Consider the following 6,000-nt stretch of genomic DNA (forward strand, 5'->3'; position numbering starts at 1 on the left):
TACTTAGGAAGCTAACTAAACATCTGCCTATTTAATTAGCTTCTTAACTAAACAGGAAGCTACTTAGCTTGCAAAATACTTAGTTGGCAAACTTAATATTTAGTCTCAAACTTGATATTTATCTCACCAAATGTTGAGGAATATAATTAGTTTCTAAATTAAATATTTAGCTTTCCAATTAATATTTAGTTTGGAGTCTTACTAAATGGCCTGAAACTAAACATTTAAATTGCTAAGTAAATATAGAAATGATATACTCAGAAAGCTAAAACATAAAACCAAATATTTAGCTTGATGATTGAGAAGTTGGTTTGTAAGGAAATAATTAAAATTGAAAAAATAAATATTTAGCTGGCTACCTAAATATTTAGTTTGAAGCCTAACTAAATGGCCTCAAAGTACATATTAAGCTTGGTAACTAAATAGGTAGCTAGCGAGCTAAATCTAAGTCTTGAAACTAAATATTCAGTTTGTAGCCAAATATTTCACCTCGAGCTAAATCTTTAGCTGGATAAACTAAATATTTAATAACATAATAAAAATCTGATTTGGATTTTTTTTGCTCATATAAAAGGCTAAATAACCCAAATAGTTTAATTTTCTCTGTATGCCCACCATTTTTTTTCTCCTGTCAGTCACTCATTCCTTCATTTTTCTAAGGAAGCTACCTGAGAGCTGATCAGTGAAGCTAGCTAGCCTGCAGCTAACGAGGACAGAAACATTCCCAGACTCCCACCAGGTTCTGCTCTCTGGTTAGTGTCAGATCTGATCCGTATTTCTCCGTGTTTTTACTCTGTCCTGCTTCCCGTCTGACTCCAAATATCTGCACAGACCAGAGACGACTTGGCGACTCGAGGCTCCGGTGAGAGAGGAACGAGTCCGGTGGATGTCTGAGACGAGTTTCTGAGTTTGACCCGTTAAAGGTGAGAGGAATGCAGCGGTACGGGTCCAATACTGAGTAATGGAGATGGATGAGTGGTTGTGTTATTTTCTGGTCACACGCTGTGACCCCCGATGCATCCGGCCACTGGAGGCCATGTTGGCAAGGGCAACAAAGGATGATTAAGGACAGAGGAATGATGGGAAAATGTGGATTAATGACGCCAAGATAGAAATAATAGATGTGATATCCCAAAACTTCAGAGCAGCGGATGGAGAATAAGCTTCGGATCCACTGGAGTGTAAACGCTCGCTTCGCCTTCAAGGTGATTTTAGGAACGAAGGAGGAAAAATCAACTGACTTTCATAACTTTAGCATTGGGGACGTTTATGCCAGCTGCTGGTTGTAAAAACTTAATTAGCAAGCTAAATATTTAGTTGGAAGTTAAATAATCAGTCAAATATTTACATAGCAAGTTAAATATTTACACTAAAAACTAAATATTGATTTACCAAAATAAGTATTTAGGTGGTACTCATATTTGTCTTTGAAGGTAAGTATTCAATTAGCGAGCCAAATATTTAGTTTCCAAAATAAAGATTTTTTTTGTAAGCTAAATAATTGTTTGAAACTAAATATTTAGTTTGCGAGCTAAATATATAACTTCAAGCTATATATTTAGATAATGTGCAAATTTACTAAAATAACCAGAAGTTGACTGTCAAAATAAAAGCTCAATCTTGTGAAATCATATTTAGTTTGAAACTAAATATTTAACTAATATGCAAATTCAGTAGCCAGACATAAAAATAAAACCTGGGTGTGAATAAAATGTATTTAGTTTGTAAACTAAATGTTTAGTTTGCTGGTTTGAAACCGTCACATTTATAGATGGAAAAAAAAAAGGTAGAAAATATGACTTTGAAAATTAAACCACATTTTTTGTCTTACTAAAGGCCAAATAACTCAGATTGTGGCTGTTTTGACTTTGTTAATGTGGAATGCATCGACTCAGAAAAAGTCCAGGCCGCAATTCGAACAAGATGTTCTTTTCCTGTTTTATTTTCTGCTCTGCTTGTTCATCAGCGGAGAAAGAAAAGATCCCACAACATTTGACAGAATTGTGAAATATCTGAAAATATTCAGGAGAGCTGCTTTGATTTTTTTATCTGAAGGCCACAATTAATCTCTGGGTTAATTGTGGCGTAATCTGACTCATCGTCTCTGGCAGGACTGAGATCTCAGGTCAGATCTCTACTGATCCTGAGATCAAATCTCTACTGAAATAAAAAGAAATTTCTAGAAATTTTTAGAAATTTCAGAAATTTCTAAGTTGTTTTTTATTTCAGTTTTTTGGCAGGAATGTGCTTTTTTTTTCCGTCTCCATCGGTTGGCCATTGGGAAAATATTATGTTATAAAACAAGCTGCTGTTTCTTCCTGAAAAGTTATTTTCTCTAGAAAGCAGACCCTAATACTTGGTAAGGCTGAGTGTTTTCGCAGTGCATCATGAAAAGCTTCACCTTCCCTCTCCTGCCTCGTCCTGCTCAGCTCCGTACATCTGCGTCTGTTTACCAGCCTGCCTGTTTCTGCTCCGGTCTCAGCTGATGAGAGCAGCTCCCAGCTGCTCGGGTTGTGCTGCTCCTGCAGGAGCGCGAGCAGCGTTGGTGCTGCGCTGCCGAATCAAAGACCGCACTGCTGCAAGAACACGACGACGAGAGTCAGAGGAAAACGATTTAATGACCATCCAGACTGAAACACTATTTGGGAAAACAAAGTTTTTCCATCGGTTTTGCAGACGCTCATTTGTTTTTATGAGAGATTTGTAATTAAGAGGAAAATATTTCCTCTTAAAATATTTCTCAATCTGTTGTTTTACTGATACTAAAAAAAGTTCAATTACTTGTTTCAAACTTTTTTTTTATGTACTCAGAAGAATAATCAAGTTACAGATATTCTAGGTTTTTATGGAGATACTTATGGCACAGCATTAGAGCCAAAATTACATAAAAAATTACATTTTGTAAATTTTTGTACTTCCATTTCGGCTTCTACTGCTCCTATAAACAGCCAAGTCACTTAAAAAGCTATCCAAATTGTTTTTTTGCAATACGTTAATGCTTTTAGTGTAAAAAACCAACAAAGTATTTCAAAAACCTCCAGAATGTAACTTCACAAATCAGCAAACACTGCCCCGTTACCTAGCAACCCCAGCAAAGTTCCAACCGTTACCTAGCAACCCCAGCAAAGTTCCAACCGTTACCCAGCAACCCCAGCAAAGTTCCAACCGTTACCCAGCAACCCCAGCGGAGCTCAAGCACGTTTGATTAGTTGGTTTCTTCTGTATGCGCTGTACAATGGCTGCTGGAAAAAGCAAGTGTTTTGTTGTCGACTTACCATCCAGAAACCACTGACTGCATTCTTGTTGATTGTGCAGGAGGTTACACCTCTGCTTGTCAAAGATGTGTGGTTGTATAATTGCGCATCTATTTGCAGCCATTTTCATGTGGGAGTGTAAATGTTGAGTTGGTGGGCGTGGCCAGCAGCAGATTATTTGGATCTAAAGTCATAAGAGGCTGTTCAGTAGTCTTCATTTTGGCCCTAATCCTGTACCGTAGATACAATCCAACATTCGCAGCTTCTGAAAAAGGAATGACACATACCAAACTTGCTTAGGTTGCCCCTGACAGATAAATATAATTTATTTTTTGAGCTCTCGTGTACCTCCCTTAACACAGTGATGCCCTGGGCAAAGAGCCGTGTCTTCCACATAAGAAACAGCTCTTTCATCCTGAATGTATCTCTTTTACAATCAGCTCTGGAATCTATCTTTGTGTTGTACATAAAAGTTAAGGTTTTAAAACAGTAGCTTTAACTTAGCTGCTAGTTTTCTACAGCGTAATGACATGATGTAGAGAATATTTAAATGTGGCACGAGTCAAATTCTGTTTAGTTTTTTTCTGAGCAGAAAGTGTTTAGTTACAGGCCATGCAGAGAAAGGTGAAGAAAGTGAGGATTACTAGCAAACCTCGTCTTCAGTGGAGGATGGGATATCAGTGAGAACATGACCTCACCTGGACAGGTTTTGTTTCTGGAGTTACGTTAAAGGTAGGATTGCTACCCTAAAGTTGTTGGATTCCTTTTTAGTGCAGAACAACAAGTTTGTTTTATAGCTATAAGAAGAAAAATGTCTTATTATGTGTCATAAGTGAATTTGTGACGTCAAGTTATTGAAATGTTTCCTCCATTTCAGAAAATGAAGGTCAGATGAAGTCAAACGTACATAATTTTCAAAATGTTTCATCGACCTGCCATAAATTTCGAGTAAGGCTGTTTTCCCTCCTAATGGTCCGGTCGACCCGGTTCTATTGGAACCAGAACTCCATCATCTGCTCCACCTCCAGCTGCTGTGGTTCTGAGTCAAACCAACCTGTTCCCCTCCTGGCCTGTGGGGGCGCTGCAGAACCACAGGCCAGGAACCACTGAAGGAAACGACAGAAAAACCTCTGAAGACACTGAGAGCAACTTCCTTCTTCACCAGATGGAAACAAGATGGAGGCGTCAGAGTTTAGTGTTGGAGGATTTCTCTTTAGTGTTTGGCTGAAGACCAGGAGCCATTTCTGCTGCTAGCGCTAGGCTAGCACATTAGGTTTGGTTGTATTTACCCAGAATGCCCTGTGCTGTAGTCCACTTCCTGCTTTTGGAGCAGTCTCTGGTCTGCTTGGTGTTCACATTTGTGTAGAATTCTGATGCGGACCAAACAGTGAACTTTGGTCCGCCTACAAACTGAAGACCAAAAATCAGCAGTTTCTGCTTCAAAAGCAGGAACTGGGAAAGCAGGGCATTCTGGGAAAATACAACCAAAACAAACATGCTAGCCTAGCACTAGCAGCAGAAACGGCCAAAGAGAAATCCTCCAACTACTAAACTCTGACACCTCCATGCCTGTTTGCATTTAGTGAAGAAAGAAGTTGCTCTCAGTGTCTTCAGAGGTTTTCATGTCATTTCCTTGAGTGGTTCTTGGTGCAGCGCCCCCACAGGCCAGGAGGGGAACAGGTTGGTCAGAGGGTTTGGTTGGTTTGACTGAAAGAGAACCACAGCTCGAAATAAACAAATGTTGCAGTTTTGTTCCCAAATTAAACGGAGTCTACTGGACTATCAAGTGTGAAAACAGCCTAATAGACCAGAGAGTTTGTGGTGGTATTGTCTCAAAATATGAAAAGTTCAGTTTTTTTGAGCAGTGCTGCAAAGAGTTGCTTAACTCATATCCTCCAAAAGCTCCCAGGGCTTCATGAAAATATTCCAAGCATCCTGTCTTGTGAAATATTCCTTTGGTTACACTTTTGCAATTAGAAAATGTAAATCAGACAGGTGCTGCTGGCATCGATCAGAGTCTGTATTTGTTTTACCTAAAGGCATGTCAGATCCTTCCTTTGTAATGACGCACACGCCTGCATGTTCACACAACAAGGTCACTCCTCACTTAGCGGTCTCCCTGCATCCGGAGAGGAGCAAACTTTCCTCCTTCAGACGATGGAGGACAGACTCGCCTTGTTTCTGACTGACATATGTTTGCTGTGTGAGAGAGAAGAAGTGGGATCAACACTCTCTGCGCATAAGGAGAGGTACAGCTGCTAGATAGCATTTCTTAGTTTGTGTGTGAAGTGAGGGGAAGAGCGCGTGTCGGGGCGGACGCACGCAAAGCCAGGCGAGCGACTTCACACAGGCGTAGTAGTAATGAAGCGTGCCAGTGTGGAGCGGGTGGAAGTTGAGTGTCAAACCGATGAGGAGGAAGGAAGAATCTGTACCATTTGGTTCCCAGTATGTCACTTTTCCGCTGCATTTTAATCACCTTCCTGAATGCCAAACGCTCAGGCTCAGGGATAAATCCTTGTTTACCAAAAATGACCAAGATGACAAATGTGGAATTTTAATAATTGGACTGCGGACAAGCAACTTTTAGAAGACAGTTTTTAATATTCAGATGCCCTCCCACTCACAAAGGCACACGCTGACTACATTTACCAACACACACACACACACACACACACATTCAGTGTTTTATGCCACTGGCAACTGCCTTATTCCCACCAGCTGTCTCAGTGCATAAAACCCAGGCTTG

The 6,000-nt window shown here is 40.0% G+C and overlaps 1 long non-coding RNA gene across 3 annotated transcripts in view; it reads left to right on the forward strand.

The window, feature by feature from the left end:
- The window catches only part of LOC122845590, a 38,085-nt gene extending 35,305 nt beyond the window's left edge, over nt 1-2,780 (forward strand). Inside the window, exons 3-5 of one of the 3 annotated variants that reach the window (XR_006373084.1) lie at nt 661-752; nt 832-923; nt 2,382-2,780. This is a non-coding gene — a long non-coding RNA (uncharacterized LOC122845590). The remainder of the gene's footprint in view (nt 1-660; nt 753-831; nt 924-2,381) is intronic. The other 2 variants (XR_006373083.1, XR_006373082.1) reach the window with 2 other exon arrangements.
- The last annotated feature ends 3,220 nt before the right edge of the window (nt 2,781-6,000 follow it).

This window comes from Gambusia affinis, linkage group LG16, assembly GCF_019740435.1.
Source record: "Gambusia affinis linkage group LG16, SWU_Gaff_1.0, whole genome shotgun sequence".
NCBI classification, from domain to species: Eukaryota; Metazoa; Chordata; class Actinopteri; order Cyprinodontiformes; family Poeciliidae; genus Gambusia; species Gambusia affinis.